The sequence below is a fragment of the Acanthochromis polyacanthus genome, chromosome 2 (assembly GCF_021347895.1).
Source record: "Acanthochromis polyacanthus isolate Apoly-LR-REF ecotype Palm Island chromosome 2, KAUST_Apoly_ChrSc, whole genome shotgun sequence".
Taxonomy (NCBI): Eukaryota; Metazoa; Chordata; class Actinopteri; family Pomacentridae; genus Acanthochromis; species Acanthochromis polyacanthus.
The window spans coordinates 20,133,102-20,158,662 of NC_067114.1; the positions used below are offsets into that span (position 1 = coordinate 20,133,102).

Genomic DNA, 25,561 nt, shown 5'->3' on the forward strand with positions numbered 1-25,561 from the left:
CACACATCATTGCTGCTAATGTCACACTGCTATGTGCCATATGGAGTGACTGCAGCAGCTACACTAATATTGTTCATTCCTCACAGCTCTGTCTATTTCACACCATTTGTAATTTTCCACCAGCTAGCATTTCAATTTGTCCGAAGCTCTCCATGACATTTGTCTACAAATCGGTGACCATGACAAGCAGTGTGCAGCAGTAAAAACCGCAGGTGGTGTGTCCACAAAAGCATCTATGGCTCTACACTCATCATTAACCTTTAAACACCCAATAGACCTTTTCTCACGGCAGACATTTTGACCTGCAGGAAAAGCACAGGTGTAACTAATAACATTAATGACGGCTCTATTACATTGAGGTGTGTGAGTAAGCCATGCCAGCGAGTCGGTATTCACAATACCCCGACCCTGTTAGTAGCACACCTAATGTGTCAAAGCTGGCTGTGTTTGACAAGTCTATTTACATCACAAATGTCAGAATTACATATAGCAGACAGGATCAAAAATGGCTGGACCGAACCAGAGCATTGTGTGTGAACAGAAAGGTGTGTTAAGGTCAAAGAGACGCTGCGTCTAGATTACTATTTATCTATTTGATTGCATAAAATGACACAGCTGCAAATATGAATATTAAGAAGAGCATGGTGAGAGCAATTTTATGGTAATTGTGCATAGTTTGTGTGCCCTAGGTGCAAAAGGAGCTAATTTCCAAAGGCAGACAGTGTTCTTCACACAGCATCAGTGATGTGACATCAAGGCAGTCTTTGCTTAGCATCTTTACTTGTAAATATCCGTGTATAGCAGTCGTATTCACAGGCTATAGAAGTTTACAGCAGAAGTCATGACACTGTGCATGCCAGGTAGAGGGTAAACATACAACATTCACCTACATTTTAAGACATTCATGCTATTAAAAGAAATGTTCAAGAGGATACAGCGCAGAACTGCTATATTTTTCCTAGTTTAGAAATGGCGTAATGGTAAATATGTACGGGGAACAGCTTGAGTGGCAAACAGCAAAGAGCAGCTCTGACAGGCGGGCAGGCAGGCACAGCTGCAGGTTACAGTAGAGGGTTGATTAGCAGCCTTATTAATAGGCTGTAATCACTTTCTTACTTAATGAACATAGTTTATTTTGAAACAAGTCCCCAACTGTACATGATCAGAGTTGCATTTCCATCAGCCAAAGTTGAAAAGAAAGAAATTACACAAGTTGTGTGATTGAAATGAAGCAAAACATCTGTTTTGTGTTTATGATATGCAACACTATGCCACAGCTGGTGTGTCGTGTGAAAAAATTGTGGATGTTTTGCACATATCTGAATGAGAAAGCACTTGATCCTCTTTCAAACAGTGCCAATTAATAAAAGGTGAAACAATATATAACATTGACACATTGTAGCACTTTTCATAATTGAAAAAATAAATATACATATATATTTAAAAACAAATCAGGTACATAGACATATTAGGTCCATTTACCAAACTTTCACACAAAATTCTAATCAGGGTTCCCAGATTAGGTAATCCGAATGTTCTTCCGAAGTGAGACATGGAGACTCTGACATATATGATGTGCTATTCTCTTCGCTATTGAATTTGAGGTCTCATTATGCCAAGATCTAAAGAGGCCATCAGGAAAAATGTTGTGGATGCCTATGTTGGGTAGGGGATTTAATTTTTTTTAATCAACCATTGCACTGCAAAGGAAATCATCTATAAGTGACACAAATATCAAATGACTGCCAATTTGTCTAGGCTTATCTGTAGATAAGAAACGTAAATTATTTCATGACATTTTTATTTCAGCTTGAGCTTTTGATTCATTTGCAAATTCTAGGGTTGCTACCTTTGTCTTTTTTCAATGGCTTCTGTGTGATCATGTGCTCTTCTGTTCAGGCTGATTCTTCAGTCAGAAGATTAAACAGACAATCAGATGCAAAAAGAGGTCTCCAGGAACCCCAAAATTTCAGCCCAGGTAGCATGTAAAAACAGAAAGACCCTGAACAAATGCATAGGAGGGGTGCCAGGAAAAAGCAATGCTGTCCAAAAAGAACATTGGAGCAAACCCTCAGTTTGCCAATGAAACCTACAGGCAAAGAGCAGGCCTTTTGGAATAGTGTGCTGCGGACAGACAAATCAAAGAAAGAGTTGCTTTTCTATAGTAACACTAGACCTGTTTGACCCAAGGCAGCTTTTCAGAAAAAGAATCCCATACCAGCTGTGAAGCATGGTGGTGAAAATGTTATGGGTTGGGGTTGCTTCATTGCCTCGGGGAGTGGCCAGCTTGCCGTTGCTGATTCAACAATGAATTCTGCATCATATCAAAGAGTGCTTGAAGATAATGTGAGGCCATCTGTCCATAAGTTGAAGCTGAACCACAAGTGCACCTTTCAAGAGGATAATGATCCTTAGCACACTAGTAAATTCACCAAGAAATGGCTCAAAAAGAAGAAATGGAAGGTTAAGGCATGGCTGACTCTAAGCCCACATTTGAAACCCAATAAAATGCTGTGATGGGATCTGCATAGGCAGTAAATGCAAGAAAAGCCCCAAACATCTTGCAACAGAAAGAGTTTTGCATGATAAAGTGTAGCAAGTTGATGACAGAGACTTGTGGAGAGATATGAAATGCATTACTAGCTTCAAAATTCAAGAAGCTATACACTGAAGAATATTACATTTATTCATATTTTTGTTGAATAAATGATCTAAAAGGCAATTTTTAACCATAACTATACCATCTATGCACAGAATCAAAGAGCATATTGTCCAAATAGGTCCAAAAAGTCAACAATTTTGTATACTAGATATGCTTGTGTACGTACAGCATTTTCAAAAGTATCGTGCATTAAGGCTCAATACCCAAAGGTGGCCACTGCAAATGCACTGAAACCTCAAATATCGCACAATTTAGCATTTCCTTAGTGTATACTGCTGCCATTAGACTTTTCTCACCATGGAATGTAAATTCAAAGTGCCCCTCAAGTGAAGTGAGAACGTAAAGAATGTAAAGTGTTTTTTTCCCTCATCTCATACAATTTGTTTGATCGCAGCAGGAACCAAATTTATTTATTATTAATGGTTTTGGAAAAATGTCAGAGCCCCTGTCTGTTTATTGCTTTACAAGGCTCCTGTGTTGTTGTTAATCCTCTTGCCTTTAATTAACATAACAAAATCATTAATGTCTCCTTTTTATCTTTATTATCATGTCTTAAATCCCTTTAGCGGCTGAGAAGCATGCCTAATCGTGAGGAAATGGGTTGTGATATGTGTTATTTCAGCTTGTTTTCCGACTTGCAGCTGCAGTTAAATAAACTAAACCGGGGCTCATATTTATATGCCGTCTCAGAGTGGTGAATTATTCTTAACAGACTGAAAATTCTTACAGTGACACATCCTTCCCCTTACTTTTAGACGTGTTAGTAAAAAACATTTACACTTTCATTTAAAAATTGCTTCACTCTTTTCCAAGATTTTGGATGGCTTCAGAGTTACTCTTACCTTTTGGTAATCCCAATCAGGTTGGCAATAATTTAAAATTATTGGCAAATTCTGGTTCTGGACAGAAACACCAACATCTGGAAAGATACCGAAGAAGCTTGCTGTAGCAAATTTTGCTGAGAATAATTGCTACATTAATGAGAACGCAAGATCAGCTTGTCAGTTTGTTGACTGCACACTGGAAACCCCGAGAAAAAAAACACAACCCATCATTAATTAATTCCATTGTGTTACTCTAGTTAAACCATGATGTCAGTCACTCCAAACAATAAGAAAACAGCTAAAACTCTTCATTTCTGTCCTCTTTCAAATGGCAAACATCAACATTTTGCATTCAGTACAGAGTGGAACAGTTTTTGTGCATACACACAGAATTTGATTGTTTCCAATGACACACTTTCCTTTTTGAAACTGAACTGAGGTACAAAATTCTGGTTTTATCAAGGCTCAGAAACCACATGAAACCTGCAAACTGCTCACCTCCTCTTTGTTTTAGCAATCTGCGTACACAGATTAGACATACAGTACACAACGGCATCTATACCTCGTCATACTGCCCTATAAAGAATGAATGGAAGCATAATAAGTAAGCACATCCATGGAAAATTTCAAAAATTTTTCGTTGTGACATAGCTGCTTATATTTTTTAAGATGAACTCAGATTCCAAAATTATCAGGCAAATTTTCCAAAAAATATGCCCTTCAGATACGGTCATACCCAATTCACAACTACAAAAGTTACTCAGATGTGTAGTGGTTTTAGTACGACTTCAAGATACAGATAAAGAAGTGATGAGGACTAAAGCCAATGAGGCAGCAATGTGAGCACATATGGTAGTTAGTCACTGCTATTTCAAAATCTTGTAGTTATAAAGAATATCTGCTCAATGAAATCCCTCCTTTTGGGCAAAACTAGACAGGATTTTAAAAACTCCTAGAATCTGAGCAGAGCTTTAAAAGCTGACCATAACAGCCTGGTCTTTGGAGGAACTCTTTGCACCTTTTGTATCATTTAAGAGGGACACAGCGGTGCAATAAATAATTAAAAATGCAGTGTTCCTGTTTTGGGGGGTTTCTTTAATGCTACAGTACAAATGTAGATATTGTGATATGTCGCTCCTTTCATAGAAAAACATTCGTGAATGTGATAGTTTTAATTTTTAAATAGGTACAGTGCTTAAATAATTTTGCACAATAGTAACCATTATACTGTTTGTCTTGCATACTGCCTAAATACTGTATATTTAGAGACATTTGAGCAGTTGCACTTGACTAAAAAATGCTCAGTGTGTGTTGTACTTTTTATGTTTGTGAAAATATGCTTGGAACAAACCCAGCATACTGTTAAACAGTTTAGAGGTAGCTCTTGTTCAGGCTTTGAAAGAAGGTCTAAAACACTAAACATGTTAAGAACAGGTTTGGAATACTCCATCACAGTTATTGCATATTGAATAGTAAGAATGTTATCACTCTTGTTATTTCCTCATGTCAGAGTCACTTTTTGTGGCATCCAGCTCCTGGAGTTGCCAGCTGTGTGTTGGTTATAAGCCCTCTAGAAAGTGAAGTTTTATCTCTACTCCAGAAATACAACTTTATGCGTAAGCAGTCTTCATGAAGCTTTGTAACCTGCATATATCATAGGGTTACAACCCAACTAAAACTTCACACTGGGTCTATTCATCAGGTGCTGTGATGCATAGTGTGATTTTCAGTGTCAGCACAATGTGTACAAAGCAGTAAATCAGATAGGCTTTATGTACGCGGGTGTGCATTTGTGTGTGTCTGAAGAGTATGTTCGCACTTTGCACCGATAGGAGCCACTGCTGACATTAAGTTGAAAGAGACAATACGGTTATAATTGATTTAGTGCGGCCATATTTCCTGTTCTGGTGTGTGTTAATTGTACTTGGTTAGAAATAAGGCAGACTTCATAAAGTATTCCTAAGGAAACAAATCAACTGGTAAGGCCCCCAATAATTTGATGTTTTGTGTTTGTTATTATGATAACACTATGGAATAGGTTTTACTTTGATTAACTTGTCTCAAAGGAAAATGTAAGCATTTCTTACTTTACGTTAGCATCAATAACAACTCCTTGCTCACAAAGCTCTTCTGAGAATTACTGATTTGCGAAAGGCTTTTGATTGCCTTGTAAATAGACTGGCAACAAAAGGAGATTGTTTGTTATAGAAAATGAGTTCTATTACTCATCAAAAGCACTGAATCTTATCAACACGGTTGCTTTTGATAACACACTTCTCACATTACTGCCATTTAGCTTGGCTCCATAATATGTTTGTTTTATGTAACTTCATTATGGCCTTTTAGTGAATTAACAGGCTTTATAATAGTGATGATGAAGTGCTTTGAAGCATCCAGTCTTAATTGTGTTTCTGGGCATCTTAGCAGCCCTGTGTTGCTGGAAAATAGCGATTTCTTCCAGAGCAGGACGAAACAACGTGAGCGCTGAGATGCTGATCTGTCAGTCCATCGAGTTTATGACCGTCTCAAATATCAGCCCTCCAAGTTACTGTAACACACTGGTGTAATCCAATAAACCTTTAAGTCCAATACTTACTGAACTCCATTTCCAGTATTTTGTTAAATGACACACTTCTGTGAGGTCTTCTCAAAAACCTCTCTGTACTGAGCTTTGTGATGATAAAACATTCATTCACCACCAAGCTGCAAGATGCATTGATTTTTGTAACACAGGATGATATATGGCTTACTTTTTTAGCTGAATATACTGTAGATCCATGCTAGGTTGCTCAGCTTCATTCTGCATTCAATTTCGATGCTCAGCATCCCAAAAGACAGTCAGATCTGCACAACAACAAACATTGGAACATGTGTGTTAACATGCGGCAACACATAGTATGGACAGCAATATTCTCATACTGGAGGGTTGAGTAGCTTAATTTAACATTTACTCATGCACCATTGAGTGAAATTAGCCTACTTTAGGCCATAGCAACACAGTCAATTCACTGTGAGAGCTGCTTCCCAAGAAGTCAATAGAAAGTATTGTATTACATGCTGGCAATGATGAGGGGAGCAGTCTAGAGGGATAATACAGACTGAAATGCTGCATACCATAGAGGGTTGTACTGGAATCTACAGCATAATATGGGCAAGCAGAAAAATAACAGCCCCACTCTGTGGAGTGGAACCAGAGGATTCAGAGATCAAATAGATAAGCCACTTCAGACCTTTCCATTTCAGCGCATGATAGAGCTCACATCTCTAAATTCTTGCTTGGCACATCATCCCTTCCCTATTTGATCTCTGCTACTGATACTTAGTCTACAAGGCTTGACTGTGTTAGAAGATTGTGATCCAAACTGTAGCTTAATTAAATTCTTAATTATTCAATTGACCCAGCAGCTGGTGATCAGTGGAAATGAGGCATGAAGAGGGGGTTTTATTAAAACCCGTAATCTTAAATTATATAAGCAATGTCAACTCAAATGTGCATTAGTCGGCTTGTGTATGATGCTAATTAGAACAGGAACTAAGTACACATCTTATTAAAAATCACGGTTAGAGCAGACGCCTTGTGCTTGCACACTGAGTCAACTCCAGCACTGATGTCACTAAATAAACAGATGTACTAAAGACTGGTAATGAAATTACCGACAGGACTATTTCTGGAAGAGGTCCAGGAGAACCTGAAAAAAAAATAGGAATCCATCAACCTTTCTTGGCTCTTCCACACACTTCACCCTTTGTTTGGAGAACTAACTGCTCACAACGATACTGCGAATATAGCACGCAAGGAGGAAACACTTCAGTACACATTTACTCCTCTTCAAAGTCTATCATGCATCACACTTCCTCCATGTGCCCTATTGTAATGGCCCGATGTCTGTTTGTCTGCACAAATCTTGTACAAGACTGGGAATGGAAGAGAGAAAACTTCGCAACAGCATTCTGACTTGTGTTTTCACAGTAAAGACACTATTTTTATTCTGTTATATTACTTCACAGCAAAGCTAATGCAAAGAATGGCATGAGGCCAAGAGCATTCTTCTGCTGTCAAATGAAAACTTTTATCTCTTAATTCTTTAAAGACTTAAACCCTTAGAATCGAAATGTAGTAGTAAGAGTCATCCCACTCCCATTTTAGTTTAGTTTACGATGTCTCCTCAGTTCAATAAATTTACAACAGTTTTCACTTTTGTACTGAGCTTTGGAGGGCTTTTGGATATTAGACAATCATCTGCCTACTCACTTTTGTAAACAAAGTTAAAATATTGCTCTTGCAGATTTTCACAATACATGCTTACAACGACAAAATGGAGTTCGTAAGTATTCCTTCTGCTTAGAGAAGTAAAGGTTTGTAAGATGACAGTCCCACAGGGGCCTGATCATTGAGAAAGGCCAGATGTTTCCTTCAAGCACTCCTCAGCACAGCATGGTGACGCTCCCTTTGGAATCGTGCTGCTCATTATTCTGTCTGATTGGACAGCATTCTGACACATAAGGCCAATAAGTGGGACATTTTTATCATCAACAGTAATTGCCTTCCCACCAACCTGCCGAGAAAAGACGAACAGATTGCGAGTATTACGCCTGCACACACCCAATGATAAGTTTACAAAGTGAACCAATGTCCTCTCTTGGCATTCTGAACTCCCAACTCCAACTCATCAAGGGATTGGCGTTCACTTTGATGTGTGTTCAGTGAAACACTTGTAATTATCTTGTTTGTGAAGTATTACAGGTTGTTATCTTGAAAGAGCTATTTGATCAGCCCAAATCTTTGATACAGTAGGCCTGCATGCCAGCAATAACATGTAACAATAACACAAAGAAGAAATTTCCACAGCAGCGACAGCAGCATTATCTGGTACATTGCCTTTGGAAATCATTAAATTAATATTTAAGTTCTTAAGCTTTCTTCTAACTCTTCTTTCTGGGAGCCTGTAGGATATTTAAGCTTACTGTTTCTATTAAAAACTCACTCTGTAATCTGCTGCTTCATTGTTAGATTTCCTGCATTTTAGCTATTCATATTTGGAAGACACACACCCACCATTTCATAAAGGTCGGAAGCCTGCGTGTTTCTTCAACCTTGGGTGTCCAATAATATCTCAAGCCTCTTGCTGAGTGCGAACAGATGGAACCAAATCAAAACTGTGGGAAATGAAGGAAATACATTTGAGTCGTATGGGCTGACAGGACTGGGCCCAGGACACGCAACCAACAATGTAGTGTGAGCCGTGTTCGACATATGTGCTGCTATTTCAGTGTGTTCCAGAAGGCTGCATTTGTCATGACCCACATGGCCCGATATCCTGCAAACAGAGTGGAATTTTAGAGGCCATTTGACAGGAGACCTGAGAGCAGTCCAAGTGCCAACACCCTGGAATCAAAGCTTTAATAAAAATCCCATGAAATCACAGCTAATTTCTAAGACCTATCCGACACAATTCTCTACTTCTCTCTTATTGAATTTGATTATCTCTCCATGTAAATGTTAGGTGGCAAACAAAAGGTGCGTTTGCAATCAAACTGTACCTGATTGTAATCAAACAAAAGCTACAGCCAATAATTGGTGTTTACACCTGCCTCGTGTTCATTGGAAATGCGTGAAATGTCAGGGGAAAGCTATCAGTTATGTTTGCAGAAAAGTATTGATTTTATCAGGCCAAGACCAAAGACAATGCTTAAATTTAGCCACCACTAAAGTGAGATTTCATTTATAAAAGGCTGAATGAGTCATGTAGCAGATGGAGTCACACCTCTTTCTCAGTATATTACCAAACAACAGACACAAAAAGCAGAATCCTTCTTTCGTCTATGCTCTGTCTTATTACACTTCACTAAAGATGTTGCTGTAGCCTTTGAGTTTTTGCCTTTGTATTTTAATTATTAGACAGGAGTGAAGTATGGAGGTATGTAACAGTTGGGTTACAGAATCATGAAGCTGATTTGCCTTAAGATAAACCTAGAGTGATATGGCGACTGTTTATCTACTAAATGATGTTTTCTCTCATGCCGTCATTCTAGTCATCAGGCATTAGTTTCTTGCATTGCTGGATATCTCATTTTTAAAAAATATCCATCACCCTTTTCCAATAAGCAGAGGTTCCATTATACGCATTTCTTTGTAGAATTCCTATTCAAACTCCCCATGTAAATGAAATGCACACATTTAAATGGTAAAAAAGTCAAATATACAGTTTTTTCCCCCCTTTTGCCATCGACATTTGTTCTTATCATGACACATCAGTCATTGTGTCTTTGTGAGTGCCAAGTAGTCACTCTCATTCTGCCCATTTATGTATAAAGATAATGCCATAGATGACAATCTGAGGACATCTCTCAGGTAAGTACCACCGATTGGAATGAAACTAAAGGACTCTCGACAATACAGGACTAAAGGCAGCAGCTTGACCCATACAACTGCAGGCCCACTCCTCCTCCTAAAGGCTTTCAGTTTGGATAAGTGGGCTGGGCCATGGGGCAGATGGTTGTAGGTAAGTGGGGGAGAGACCAAAAAAAACAACCGAATTCGCTGACCTCTCTCTCTCTCTCTCACTAACGGATGATTTGAGAGGGATCTGAGATTTCCCTTAGAGCCATGCCTTGGTCTCAGAGTGACACATTTATTGCCTGCTTTTTCAGAAAGGAGGCCAGAGGAGGGAAGACTGTGTGCATTGACACATCACACACAAATGCCTATTTAAGGTAAGATTCAGCAAATCCCATGCCATATATTTTTTATATCCACATGAAAGTCTAATCCAACAGCCAAGATAATACTAATGACAGATCTGATGTTAGCAATTCAAATTTGTACAATTTCAGTGTTGGAAAAAAAAGGTTAAAGCCAATCAGTTAAAAATCACCACACGTCGTCAGGTTAAGCTTTAAGTGCAATGCAGTTGGTATTAAATAATGATGTGTTCTATATGAAGGAATTAACAGAGGAGAGCTGGGAGTTGTGTGAGATTGGAGAAGAAGAAGTTGACTGCAGGCGCAGGATGAGGATTAAGAAAGGCTTTGCTTTTTACCGACCATACACTTGTATCTTTAGGCACAGCTTTTACCCTCCTCCTTGGGGAACGGACAAATAAATAAGTACATTAGTTCTTCATCAATTATCACTGGACTCCCATAGCTAAGCCCAGGTAAATGCAGCATCTCATTAATAAAACAAAGGGGGACTCTTCTGCCTCAAAATCTCATTAAATATGATCATGTCTCCCCTGCTTTCGACACAAACTGTGCATTAAGACAATTCCCTTGTGACACTCTATTCTAAATATAATCAATAGCTCTCCCAGGAGGAATGAGATTCACAGGGGTGTTAAAACATAATGCCTTACCACAAGGAATGCCGACTTAAGTTAAAATTATGATGAGACTCGACTGCTTTCGTCCCTTCAGTGCAGGCTTGATGTTCAATGGTAGTATGTTCTATGAAATGAGGGTGTGTGGAAGTGAGAATGGGCAGACATGTGCGCACACATGCATTAGCTTCAGGAGTTATGGTTCTATCCTGAAAAGAGACAGCATAGTAATGGCATGAGAGTAGTATTTATCACATGAAATAACTATTCCTCCCTGACACTAGAGCAGACCTTATCCCGCCAAGCCATCTGCACAAGAGGGAGCTCCGTGCACAGCATGATCATAAAATCCAACGTTCATCTGAGCATGTAATATAATACCACTGTAAAGATTACCCATGTTGGCCAGCTCATGCAGAAGCCGACTGCAGAGAGAGAAGACGGGCTTTTACCACAGCCCTCCAAAAGGAAGCTTGGCAAATATTACATACACTTCATCAGACCATTATCCTTGACCACACAGAAAGGTGTAGATCCATGTTTCATATTAAAGACTAAATCAATAGTTTCCTGTATGAAGGCTACGGGTTGAAATGGTGCTGCAGATACAGTTTACACCTCAGCTTTCTTAGATTAGTGTCTAGCTTTTTTTGCAAAATGGTGATTAAAAAGAGTGCACAATGTGGCCTGCATCTATGTCTCTATAAATACAAGACCAATTTGAAATTTGATACGGAGCAGCAGGTATTTACTCGGAGCACACTGACCATTTTATTTTCAAGGTGGAGTTCCTCTCTTTACATACCATCATACTAATACATCCTGTGCATTTATATTTCTAAATGATCCCAGTAAAGTGGGTTGAAAATCTAAAGCTCATTCAGATACAGCTTAACTGTTTCGCTGATCATCCTGGAAGTGTTTTTTTTTTTTTGTTTTTTTTTAAACTCACTGCAAGGGCTGCCATTTCTTTTACCTACACTAGCAGCTCCCTTTCATGCAGAACTGATGTGTGTGGATTGTTGCGTTTTCTTGTATATTCACAGTCGGTCACTTAGCAAATGGTTGTCATGGAAATGCTTTTCCACATCCTGTACCTATTAACTGTATGTTGACCTTCAAAACTGAAAACGAAAAAGAACAGGTGAACAAACAACAACTCCAGTCCACTCTGAGTGTGTAGTCATTTTAGTGAAGTTCCTTAAGAAAAGCCTCAGAAACTGATAAGACCCTCCCATTCGGGTTTGTCATCTTGAAAATGGCTGTGAAGTAGAAAAGAAATAAAGGATGACAAGGTTAACAGAGGCTTTTTCACACCGCCGTGATGTTGTAGCACATTTTTTGGACAGAGAACCATAACGTCTGGTGTTGCAAAATCAAAGACAAAAGCACAAAAGCTGCCTGAGGGAGTTTTGTTATGAGCTCCCTGAGAAATTTATTTGATACTTTATGATGCTCTTTTATGGCATCCTCATTGGCAGATAACACATAAATATGGCACTCTTGCTTACAGTGGTCATCTAAAGCAAAATACATAAATTAGGAATGTAAAATGAACTCCCCGGTGAATCATTACTGCTACTTGTTAAAACTGCACTTGTGAAAAAGCACAGAAACTTCAGAATTACTTTAATGCGAAAACATAAATGCCACTATGGTCCAACATTTCCACACAAGTAAATGGCCATTATCATCCTCACTGTACAACGTGATTATTACTGTATCTTCACACAGAATATTTCACATTTACGTGACTCTTCTACTCATCTAGTAAAGGGACTAGGGAGACATCTCCTCGTGCATCAGAATTCATCAGGTTTGCATTTAATGTAAAGGAAACAATGATTTGCGGAATAAATAAAATAATTTATAAATTAGCACAAGGTAGTGGCCATTGTAGAAAACCATCAAAGTGGAGAAAAACCTGGGAATACAGATATTATTTCACTGTTCGACTGACAACTGCCCTCTGCAGTCCAGCAGTCACTGCTAATCATCAAGAAGGAAGACTTTTTTTTTTTAAAGTACTGCAGATTACAACTTTCACTAGATGTTTTCTTTTGTTTTTCTTTGTAAAATTTAGAAAATCCTTGTGTTTCCAAACATATGTCAGCATCCCGTTGAAAGTGCTTGCATAGGTAGGGACAAGCTAGCCAACTAGACATGGACAAAAAATTTGACGGGACATACACAAGACTGAGCATGACTGAGTGGCTTAATGTAGACAGGTGAGGTATCTAAAGTACACTGTTATTGCAGTTGTACTATAAACAAAAGCGCAAAAATGGAGATAGGTCTGGCTATGCAAGACTATAGCTTTACTAACATTTTTTACCTGTTGTGTCTCGTAACTCAATGTCTCACTGATACAGACATTAAATTAGGGTAGGGTTGGGCTTTACAAATTAAGGCTTTTTGTGCGTCTACCTGGGTTTGTGTTGGAGTCTAAGCCATCATTTGCTGACGTTTCAGGGACACTGTTTCCAAGCTAACATTGACTAGCATTGCACACTGTTGTGCGCGAGTGGAAGAGACACATCGGTAGTTAGCATAAATGTCCCATCCTTTGTGACAACTCGCAGCTGATAACCTGAAAGACACACTGTGGGGGCATGTGAGAATTTGATTATGTTTACTGACAGATGTCTGTGTGACAAAAGCATTAGCTTATATATTGTACAGCACAGAGAGCTAAATTAACACGGAGTGTATGCAACCAAGTTCTGATATGCATGACAAAACCTTAAAAGTGATAATAACTTTGCATTTCCAGGGCAATTCTCTCCTAAAAACCGAGAAGTGAAGTATTAGGGACGATTTGCATTCGGGAATGAGGAGCTATAGGGGCAGCAATCTCTGCCTGCTCTCTTAATTTGTCTCACTGTCATTTCTTCTCTCAATCACTGAAATGCCACAGACATTACAGGCAGGCCATTGACCCTGCTGGGAGTGCAAACAGTGATGGGTATCAGTATTGACATTGGTCTAAAAGGATCAGTTAGCCTTCTCTTTACCCTGCAGGCCTCATGATTCCCTATTCATACAAAAACAGCCTGCAAATGCACTCCTCCCCTGGTGCGCTTACTCTCTGGTGCTCTCTAAGAAAATACAAGGAGCACTACTGCCTAATGCCCCATAAAATTCTGACATCACCTTTCCACGGGAGAGGAGGACACACTCGATTTGATGGGCTATTGTGTGTGGCATAATTAATCAATGTCTGCTGAACGACAAATTCCCACATGTACACTCCCAATGTCGCATGAATGCCGGCAAAAAGCATAGGGGGTAATTGAATTTACATTTATTTATTCTCCTTTATCAAGTGATTTTAGTTGTAACTGGCAGATATTTGTCACTTTTTGTGCACAGGGAGATGGATGCCATGACAACTGTGCAAGATGGACTAAGTTACCCTCAGCAGGACAAGACTAGACTGCAGAGACAGCCTTGTTTGGAGCCTGGCTATTTCTTAATGACGGAGAGAGAGAAAAGGAGGCACCAAAATGTTGACAAAAAAAATGCTGTAGGTTCCAAAGTTTTTCTATGATTGATAACTGGTGATAGCAGCATTCAAACAAGTGCAGCAATACACAAAAAGGCAGGAAGAAAACTGCATGCTGTTGCAACCAACACACTAAATTCAGCTTTGCAAATGTTTTTACAAGAAAGTAAATGTATTCAGCACATTTGTTAGAACCCTTAAAAATACACCATAAATTTTGGCAACATCGAATTCAAACATAACTTTGTTTGTTTACCAAAAAACACTCTCCGGGGCACTTCTAAATGTTGGGATAAATGAGGAATACCACTGTGATGTCGGGGTAGGTCTTGAGACATCATACAGTGTTAAATATTAATACATACAGAGCACTTATGAATAGCAAAACTGTCACAACCCGCCAACTGAAATGTTTAGACACAGATTGTTCAAACTCTCTGGAAGAATGAGAACCACTCTAGTGTTAATCATCTAGCCTTACCTCAAGGAATTTTGATCGATCAAAATAACAACTACACCAAAATGAAGCTATGAGCGAAGGATACAAGCATGAATACAGCCAATTTAACAAACTGAATACATATTTGTATGAGGACATACACCACACATATGAATATATAGGTAGTATATTGTTAGCACATGAGGTGAAAATGACATGTAGGCCAGTGGTAAATGTTTAGCTTCAGCTATCATCACATTAACAAGTTCCATCAATTGAAATCCTGCAGTGGATTTGAAATTTCCATTGCTCAGCAACAGATCAATTTTAAATGTCTCTTCACTTAGTCGTCTCCTCCATTATGGAAAAAACAAGCAATCACCGTCTACAGTTCATACTGTGCACCATTACCAGCAGGCTGTAGCCGATATCTTCAGAAAGCTGCAAAACAACATTTGAATAAATCTCACAACAGACGACAGGTCGATGGTTGTCGTGGGTGCAGTGAGACTATATTGTTGATGTTGAACTTCACGGGGTAAATGACAAATTACTGTGTACTGGTTGGGCTGAAGAGTTGATGTTTTGTGTCATCAAAATGTTATTGATTGGCAGAAACAGCTGCAATTCACCGAAATGAAGAGTGACATAGGGATGGAACGGGGCAGAAGAATATTAATTCCACGCTGCCTCTTCAAAGTTCTCACTTTAAATAAAGCTCCATACTGTAGAGACAAATTTAGAAGAAGTCACATAAATCCCACCCAAGAGACTCTAAAGGCAGAATGTCATTTACATTCACAGATACAGTTCCTCTGAATGAATAAATGTATGGAAAAACGTCGAATAAGCTTCATTTTCTGGAGCAATTGCAGGGAAGGAGGAATTTCATCAGTAGGAAGCACGAGGTGTAGATTTACAACACCCTAGAGTCACAACTGTAAATATTGCTCTGACCCTAAAATTCTGCTGGGGTAACAGGCACAGAGAGAGGTTAAAACACTTTTGCCTCTTTGACATGACAAAAATAACTTTTTGCTGCAAGGAACACTGGGCTCCAGTCCAGCAATTTAGCCGTAGGGAAGGAAAGCAGAATCTACTGGTGTATCTTTGGTGTATTTTTTCATATAAAAGCATTCTTTTTAAATCAAAAGACAATATTATTAGATTCTACATGAAAAATTCTAAAACATTTTGGAAATAAAAATGGCACTCAGTGTGTCACAGAAGCAACAACAATCTGTGTACTGTCATTTTGGCCAAAGGAAAGCAGCAGCAGAACTATTTCCACTCAAAAATTGCACAAGACACGTTAATATTGACAGAAAATATTGGGTGGAAAATTGAATAAACCTGGAACTGACCAAACAGGACCTCTCTTTCAGATGTAATCTATTTGTAAGATGTGTGCAAAAGCTATTTTGATTAGTTTGATGTCTGCAAATACATACAGTACAGCAGAGACATTCAGGAGGTGGACAGTTCCAGTTATTTGCTCAAACCCTGTATGTTTTGCAGGAGCAGCACACCACAGAAGACAGGAAAAGTACATATCAAAAATAAATATATACTGGATTCTTCATAAAGCTGGGTGGCTTACACATACACTACAATGCCACACACCACCATACATCATGACACAAAACAATAGGTACAGAGTGTAATGTTTCAGGTATATTCTTCATGTTCTGCACTCAGTGACTGAGCTCTTAGAGGAGAAAATTGGGGGAAAAACTAACATTGAAGAGAACAAACATGAAGGTACAGAAGCAAATATATTAATGCAGCTAGAAATGTAAGGTAGTACAGGTAGCATGAGCAGGCACAGAGCCTAACAGCACCTAATCTGGAGTGAAGAACTTATTTTTGGAAACAGATATATAGTGTAAGAGATAAAGAGGTCAAAGTCAAACAATGCCTCTATTGTGTTATTCATTCAGTGATAGCTGCATGTAGTACTCTGCTTTTACATTTGTTATTGTGCTAACCGTGTGCTCGTGGCAGGCAGCCTGTGATCTAGGCAGTCACACAGTATTTGCTCTGCAGAGATTACTGACCAGCGAGTGAGAAATGAAGAGATGCTGCTTGACGTTCTCTCAAAGCATATGAATGCAGTACCGCATGTAACTGGTGTCTGACTTTGGGAGGACGGATCTCTTTGATGGGCTGCAAAGATCAAAGCCAGGAGATTTGCTGCTATCTGCACTAAATTTCAGACACACACTCACACAAAATTTAATCTATTTTTCTTAAACCAAACATTCAAAACAATCCATGTTCATCAGTAAAATTACATCAGGACAGTTAACACGGGTCATGGTTGTCACAGATGAGGGTAAAACTAAATCCAGTTTTAGGTTACATTTTATATTAGGACAGCAAGAGTATTTCATATCAATTCTATTCATTCTCAGAGATTTGGTTGGGAAACAGAGATTTTTTTTTTCATGTCGTCCTCTGAAAGAACTGGCAATAGTCGAGGTAGACACGGAATAGCCAGATGTCATTGCACTATCATGCACTGCTATAAAACATTTATGAGCCATTAGACTGGCATGCCAGAGGATGCTACTGCTGCTTACGAGGTCTGAGAGGAAAGCGAACAGGGAAGAGGCACACACCAGGTAAATGTAGCCACACAAGCCAGCCAGCTCTCTGTCTTTATCAGCTTTAATTTTTTGTAGCTTTTTTCAGTATATTTGCACACATAAGCCTACATGTGAATTAACCGCTGAATCCAGCCGAAAAAAAAACTATACCATTTTTCTCAACGCTGTGAAGGAGACGAAACATTTCCTCTCATCCGTTAGACTGTAGCATGAGTGGATATCACATAGCCCTCTTTACTGCATCATGTCAGCTGAGAGACCAGCGCAGATATGGAAGCTAAAGCCCTTTTTCTAAGGGATTTCTCTGTAAGAAGGTGATTTTGTTCTCTTGGTGTCCGTTATATTACTTTCAGCATTTCTGCAGCTAAGACGAGATCTCATTTCAGCATCGTGCCCGAAAGAAGAGGCTTAGAGGAGATGACAGGCCTCTGTCAGTGCCTCCGTGCCAGGAAAATTAGGGTTACACAATTACACACAGTTCCACAAGCGTCACCAAAAAGCCCTCTTCGTAATTGGATCCATTTTAGGGGTTTAAAGCCCGCTTCTTTGAGATATAAAGTCAGAGCAACCCTAAGAACAGAATTCATCCTCCTCTCAGTCTGCATCTCTTTTGCATTTAGACTGGCCCGAGGAAAAACACAACAGCATTGAAGTTAGTCCTGTCACATTCAGTTGTACTGAGCAGATGCAACATGCCACTCTAAAAACTGAATAATTATATCAGCCTCTATTTATATTTTTGTTTTTTTTTTGTTTTAGCAGGAAGGAAAGACACCTCTGTCACGAGCAGAGTCTGACTTGACAACATAATGCAAAGTACTGCATATACTGTGTAGAGTTCTATTTTGAGCATTAATTGCTTCTCCAGAGAGGTATTTGAAGTGTTTCACAAAGTAAGCTTGGATAGATGGAGAGTGAATTGCAATGGTAAGTTGTGCTTGTGCCAAGCCAGATCAGTGACAAGTTAAAGTTAAGTCTAATATTATAACTATGTGAACTAGTTCTGGGCGATATGACCAAATTTTATATCCCGATATAGCTTATTTTATATCCCGATACAATAAACATCACGATATAGCATATTTTGGTAAATTCAATGAATGAATGGGACCGGCAGGGGCATACCTTACAAAGTATGGTAGTCTGATCCAGTCTGTCTTTTTAAATCCAAACCACCGCCATATGACAGAAGTTCCCCTCTTTTAGGTACAAGCTGGTCGTTTGAGCTTGTTGTTCATCATCTTGTTGTTTAGATTGTTCTTCGGAGTCGAGTCCATCGTCTTCCTCCATAGCGGTTTATGTTTAGCTGCGTGTTGCCAACTCCTCAGTAAGGAAAGTCGCTATTGGCTGTCCTAAAAGTCGTTAGAAGTCGCTAAATGACGTCATCTCCTAATTTGCATATTTCCCAGTTTGCATGTAATTGTAATCAACGTTGTAGGAGAGAGGAATAACATTGTGGAGAGATCAAAAAGTGAGTATAAAACACCCAAAATATATTTTGAACTAGAGGCTAAATGCTGTTTATTTTAGTATGACAGTGAAGAAAACATTTTAATTTATATTCCGCTCCGTAAGTCTGGATGGATCTGTAGTGACTTTGCGCATGCGCGATTCATCTGTCGTCTGGCCACAGATGTGATGTGGATCTCCCTAATCAGACACTGGGACTACTGCGGGGTTACTGGACTGACAGCCTGTGCTTTGGACAGGGAGGAGCTCACAGCAGCACTTGCTGCTTGTTGAGGACAGTAATTGCAGAATGATCCGAGTTTTCCTGTCAGAGTCTCCAAAACAGCACAAAAAGTCGCTAGTCGCTGTTGACAAAAAAAGTCGCTAGGACGCTTTGGAAAGTTGCTAGATTTAGCAAGAAAGTTGCTAAGTTGGCATGCCTGGGCTTGCCGTAAGGCACGTCGGTGACGCAAAATACTGCCGTAAAGCGTGTTTTTCGACATGCGATATAATAGACATCTATCGTCCAGACGATATCTATCGTCATATCGCCCAGCCCTAATGTGAACAATAAGCCTAAACTATCAATTTCTGAAGAAAAAAAAAGTCCTGTATCTGACAAACATAATCCTAAACCTTTTTTTAAATATATTTTATTATCGTAAGAACTCAGCATATAAGTGCAGCTGTGGATTCTACATTGCTTTCCACTGCTGTTCACTGATCTGCAGTCTGCACATTAACAGTTTAGCTCCTTGCAGATTTAAATACTGAAAGTTAAATTACATCATAAAACTTTGCTAATTCAATTATCACTTTCCTACTTTCAGTTAAAGTTCTTCAAAACCCAACTCTAGATTTTATAGCTTTATTTTTGTTCAGATAAAATATTGGCAGGCACATTCATGCACACTGACATACAGCAACACTTTCTAAAAATGTATTCTTGCACACATGCACAGATTGCACATTTAACCACTGTAGGGTTGAACATAGAAGATGAGCACTTAAAAGCAAAATAAAGTGGCTAATGGCTGAAAGGCTGTGAAAGCGGCCTGCCGAATTTACGAGAAAAGGTCTTCCAGAGCCTGTTGTGGCTGCAATTGACCGAGCTCGATTGAATATTGTACGGCTTTAAGGCTTCTCGAGGTTTACCTCATAATATGGGTGAAGATGATGATTTAGATGAGTCAGACACAGTCAATCTATGAAACGGTTGAAAGAAGTAGGTGTACAGTACATTTCATCTGGCTACAGTCTATCTGCATAAAATTATGCAACATACACTCATCAGTGTTCAAAAGACCAATTTAGTGGTTGAAAAAAAATTCTGCTAGCTCAAAAATCTGTTTAGATATATTGCAGACCAACCTACACACCGCATCCTACATACTAATTAGATCCTTCAATCTTTAATGTCAATTGAAGGAAATGCATTCATGACAGCGTGGGCTATCACTTCTCTCTTATCACAAAACGCCAACTGCATGTCACGTCGCATTCCCCTGGGTGTTTATTACAGCCCCTGAGGATCAAACTGTCTGGGGCAGACTATAAAGGTGATTGCGGTGTTTATGAGAACTGATTTTCAATCAGGCAAATGCAGTGGAGTGACTTTCCTCTTGAGCACAATTCAGCCCTTCACATGCTGAGTGATAATTGCAGCTCATCTGAAAAGGCTGTTTTCATGCTCCCTCTCAAGTGTATCCTCACCATTTTGGATCCGTTTCTTAACTCTGCATGACTTGAAGGAAGCGGTAGAACAGAATGAGATAAAGTTACTGGAGCACATGTCCATCTCCCTCAGGCAAGGGTAAATTAAACTTATCAAAAGCCCAATGTAAACTGTAGTTTTGTGCTTGCCAAGGTAAATGATTTAAACATTGGTGAGAAGGAGACGTTTGGATTCCTGTCAGTGTTGAGTTTTAATGCTACAAAGTGAGAAGAGAGAAAAGAGTCATCATACAAAATCACACTAGACCGTCCGCACAGGAATCCCTACCGTATACCAATGTCTACAATCCACCAGCACAGTTGTCCCCTCACTTCATTAAAGTATCTTGCCGCTTTCTCTCCCCACAACACATACTATTGTCACACCAGCACAACTGCTCTCCCTCTCTTACTTTCATCAGACATTGCAGATGTGGGTCTGAGCTCAATTAATCATTCTACAGCCTTCCTCCACTGCCCACCTATTAATCACCAGACCCACCATACTGCAGGGTCGGGTTTCAGAAACCTTTCTTTCTGGGAGTGGCTGTGTTGTCATTTGATCTGTATACACACCTCCACCCAGTTGCACTCTCCTGCACACACACACACACACACAAACACACACATTTACAACAGCCATTCCTATTCTAAATTTTATTAAGGAGAGGTGGGTGGCTGAGGATATTCTATTAAAATAAAGTGAAAATAAATTGTTCTATCATCCAAAGTAAGTATGTGATGAAAACCAGGAACCAAGCTGATGCCAGATTTCTAAAAACCGTGATGGTATGTTTTCTGTGCAGTCAAGAAACTGCGCATTAACAGTTTTAATAGCGGTAGCAGGTGTATCAACAGGTCCTCTGAGACTCGTGGAAAACAAACATAGCAAGAATGGTGTTATATTCTGTGTTTCTGTCAAATGATCAGAGACAACCAAAAGCCAGAATGCAGACAACATTAGAGAGCATTTCAAACCAAGGAGGAAATAACAACAACAATAATAATAATTTTCACACAGGATAATAAAAAGTCTGTTAGGTTAACATAGCAATGGCTCACGACATGAGCTGGATGCCGCTCACAGTTAGTGGGCTACTGTGATTACCATTCAATCTGGCTAAACACAGTATAATGTTGTGCATAGGTGTGTGTGTTGTGTGTGTGTGTGTGTGGTGTGTGTGTGTGTGTGTGTGTGTGTGTGTGTGTGTGTGGTGTGTGTGTGTGTGTTGTAGAGAGAAAAGTGACGGAAGACAAGCACAGAGTCTGTAAATTTTACATGACCTCTATTGTTTGTTCTTGGAAATGTTTTTAGTTGTTCATTGCGACTAATGAGCAACTAATTCATTTTCAAAACAAAGATCAGGCCTAAAAATACTTAAGAATGTCCACATGCATTCAAAATTTACAGTGCAGTAGTTGTCACAACGTCGATCCCATGCATGCTACTTCATCACTTAGCTGCTTATCTGTACGTGTACTGGGTATTTCAAAGCAATTTCTGAAGACATTAACGTGAATGCAACTGCTCGGATTCACCTTGATATGTTCCTCTTATGCGTTTTGTATTAGCTCAGAATAACGGGCTAAAATTTATTTACTGCCTTTCTTTGCTCTTCAGGTCTGTTTTTTTTGTTAATGGAAGCAGATAGTACAACAGCTTGAGAGGCAGGGGCAGCTTGCTTAATTATAATAAATGTGTGACTCTTATCTGTCCTTAGTCAACCTTGGCAATTTTTACTGCACTCCTTTTACTGCTCGTTTCTCCAAGGCACAGAAAACACCCATCTTTGCGTCAAATATCTGCTTAAAACACAAGACAAAGCCTTATCTACAGGCAGCTGTGAAGCGTGTGAAGAGAGCAAATGATTCAGCTCCTCAGTACAGCACAACTTGGCCTGTATGCATTGAATTTCACAGCATTAAGGAGACCGTGCACTCTCATGTTGTGAATGGATGCATTCAATTACTTCTGGATATATTAACAAAATGAGCACTCACAGAAAGACAAATTCCAACAAACAAGCTAAAAGAGATCAATAAGTCTGTTACTTCTTGTGAGTTTATGAGATACACTAAAAATCTATTTCTAAATCTAGAAACTAAGCAACAATATTGCAAAAAATATATATACTTGCCTTGAAATATTGTGAGCAAACAACAATCTCACTGCAGCAAAATAGTAGAAAGCAGTGGTGCTGGACCAAAGCATATTACAAGAACATCACAAGCTGCTGAGAATTCACAAGTTGGCGTTTTCCTATCAGACAATCTGCTGCTATTGCCGTCTCAGTCAAAACAAATATGGCCTTTCCAGGCATCTATACTGAACAATTGGCGCAATATGACACTAGTACTACATGATTTGAGACTGGATCTGAGTTTACAGTACTCAGTGACAATCCTTTGAAAATAATGCCTTTTACACATCTTAATTAATTACTTTATACAAAGTACGTAATGGTAAAAGTCTATTATTTGAACGTGACAATCCTCTGTCTTTAAAAACAGCACTAGTTTACAGAGGTATATTTTCACTTTTGTTGTTCACAGGTGTATCGTTTCAAGCAGATGGGAGACTTTGTCACAGTTTTTTTTTTCCTGTAGATTTAGGCTCTCTTAATGTCATCTGTCTCTTTGTATAATCCAAACTGAACTCAATTTTGCTCAGATCAGGGCGCTGTGGGGGCCATACCATCTGTTGCAGGACCCTTTATGATTCTTTATGACTACGGCCGTATGTTGGGGTTGTTGTCGATGTTGTAGAATAAATTTGAGGACGGATTAGATGCCTCCCAGATGGTACGATGTGACAGAGAAGAACTCTGCCTGAAGGAACTGGGGGCTTTTGTGCTTGAAGCTTTGATTGGACTATTTATTGTCAGTCCGTCTGGCAACAATGCATTGGGAGGTTAAATGTTGTCCAAAAAGTATTCAAAACACACAAGTGAGCCACATTGTTGTTCACTGCGAGTTAATCTTAACATCAACCCCAGCACTGTAATATACAGAATACAACTGTTCTCATTCATTCTGGCTAATGAGACTCTGACTGAATAATGGACTGAGCATCTTTGTATGCGTTTGTCTTTTAAGTGAATTACTGACAAGACCAAAAATGTGGATAATACCAGGGTTCAACTCCTTCAGAAAGTATTTAATCTCTTGTATATTGTGAACTTAAGGAAATTTTGCTGCTTCATACATTTCTTGAAGTGGTTTCAGTTATTTTTTTTGTATTAATACACACGCACAATACTTCACATTGATAAAACAAAAACTGTTTGAGTGTTATGGTAATTTATTTTAAAAAATAAATAAACATACCATTTACATGATCAAGATCATTTTGGTATGACATTTGCATTTCAGCTCTGTTGTATGCTGCTTCTGTAAATAGTCCTTGAGCTGCTCTACAACTTGCTTGTAGGCCACCCGCTGACATGCTTTACCAATGCATGCAACTGACTATGTAGAAAATTGTTTGTAGATCTGCAAGACAGGACTGTATCAATGTCCACATCTGGTGAGGGAAACAGTAAATTTTCTGCAGCAATGATAGTGGCAGCCAAGTGCAGCCTGCACCATTCTAAAATGTAAGACATCTGGAACCACCAACAAGCTTCTCTGTCAGCCATATCCAGGAGAACCAGCATTCGTTTGTTGATATGGGAGACCGTTAGCCTAGCCGCGCTAGACAACCCACGGCAACGAATTTAATTCTCTGCCAGGGTGGGTCTAGTTACCCTCCATAAGGCTCGAGGTTGGATGCTCCTAAAACTGGCCGGACGAATCACCATGAAGTGTAGAGTCAGAAGGCGGGCGTAACTAAGTGACGACAGAGGCGCGACGATTCTGACAGAAACAACCGGAAACAACTAGCCTAGCCACGCTAGACAACCCACGGCAACGAATTTAATTCTCTGCCAGGGTCGACAACAAAACAACAACAGTCGTTGAGCTCCATTAGCACCGACTCTGAATAATCTTTCTGTTAACATGTCTGTAATATACTTGAGCTTCACCCATTGACTATAAATAAGGCTTTACCGAACTACCACATCCTCTGATTTCCGGCGCTCTAGGAGCCTATTCGTTGTGCTGATTGGTTGTATACCTACCCAATTGCTGCAGAGTGATTGATAGACAACCTTCTAGCCTGCCTACCTCCCTGTCGAGCGTGCCTAGACCCTTGTGTCTTCAGAGCATGGGTCTAGCGCGGCTAGGCTAGGAGACCGTAGTAGAAGAACAACCATTGGAGCCATACTCCATCAGGGAAGCCTTTGTGGCAGAGTGGCTAGACAGCAGGCATTCCCTCACTGGAAGGCACATGACTGTCTGCTGAGAGTTTTCCCAAAATACACCTGAACAACTTTTAGACCAGAAGGAGCAAACTGCTCTGAAAGACTGAGCAATTTCACCATAATTCCCAGCATTGTGTGTGGATGAAACCCAGCACTTAGCATCACCTCATTAATACCATTATTATCCACAGTCAGACATGTGGTGGTAGCATCATGCTGTGGGCATATGTGTGACGCGTACTAGGAGACTGGTCAGGACAGAGGGACATATGGATGCACACAAATACAGAGCAATCCTGAGTGAAAACCATTTCCAGAGTGCTCATGATTTCAGGCAGGGGAAAAGGCCTACATCTCCACAACACAACAACCCAAAGCATGCCATCAACAAAACACAGGAGTGACTTGGGAAAAATGACATGACATTCCTGGAGTGGTAAAGCCACAGAACAAAACTCAATAGAGCATCTCTTGAGAGACCTGAAAATGGCTGTGTAACAGAGCCCCCAATCTACCCTGGTTGAGTCTCAATGATTTTGCCGAGAAGAATGAGAAAAACTTCTCAAAGGAAGGTGTGCCAAGTTTGTAGAATAATTCCTAAGAAGACTTGAGGCTTTCACTGCTGCCAAAGGTGATTTAGTTAAGTATTAAGAGAAGAATATGAACAGTTATGTAAATGGGATATTTTAGCCTTTGATATTTAATAGATTTTTAAAAACACTCCAAAAACCAGCTTT

At 39.5% G+C, this 25,561-nt stretch overlaps 1 long non-coding RNA gene across 1 annotated transcript in view; it reads left to right on the forward strand.

The window, feature by feature from the left end:
- Positions 1-24,450, forward strand: part of LOC127532485 (uncharacterized) — a 156,710-nt gene extending 132,260 nt beyond the window's left edge. The window contains exon 2 of the long non-coding RNA XR_007939919.1: positions 24,284-24,450. This is a non-coding gene — a long non-coding RNA (uncharacterized LOC127532485). The remainder of the gene's footprint in view (positions 1-24,283) is intronic.
- The last annotated feature ends 1,111 nt before the right edge of the window (positions 24,451-25,561 follow it).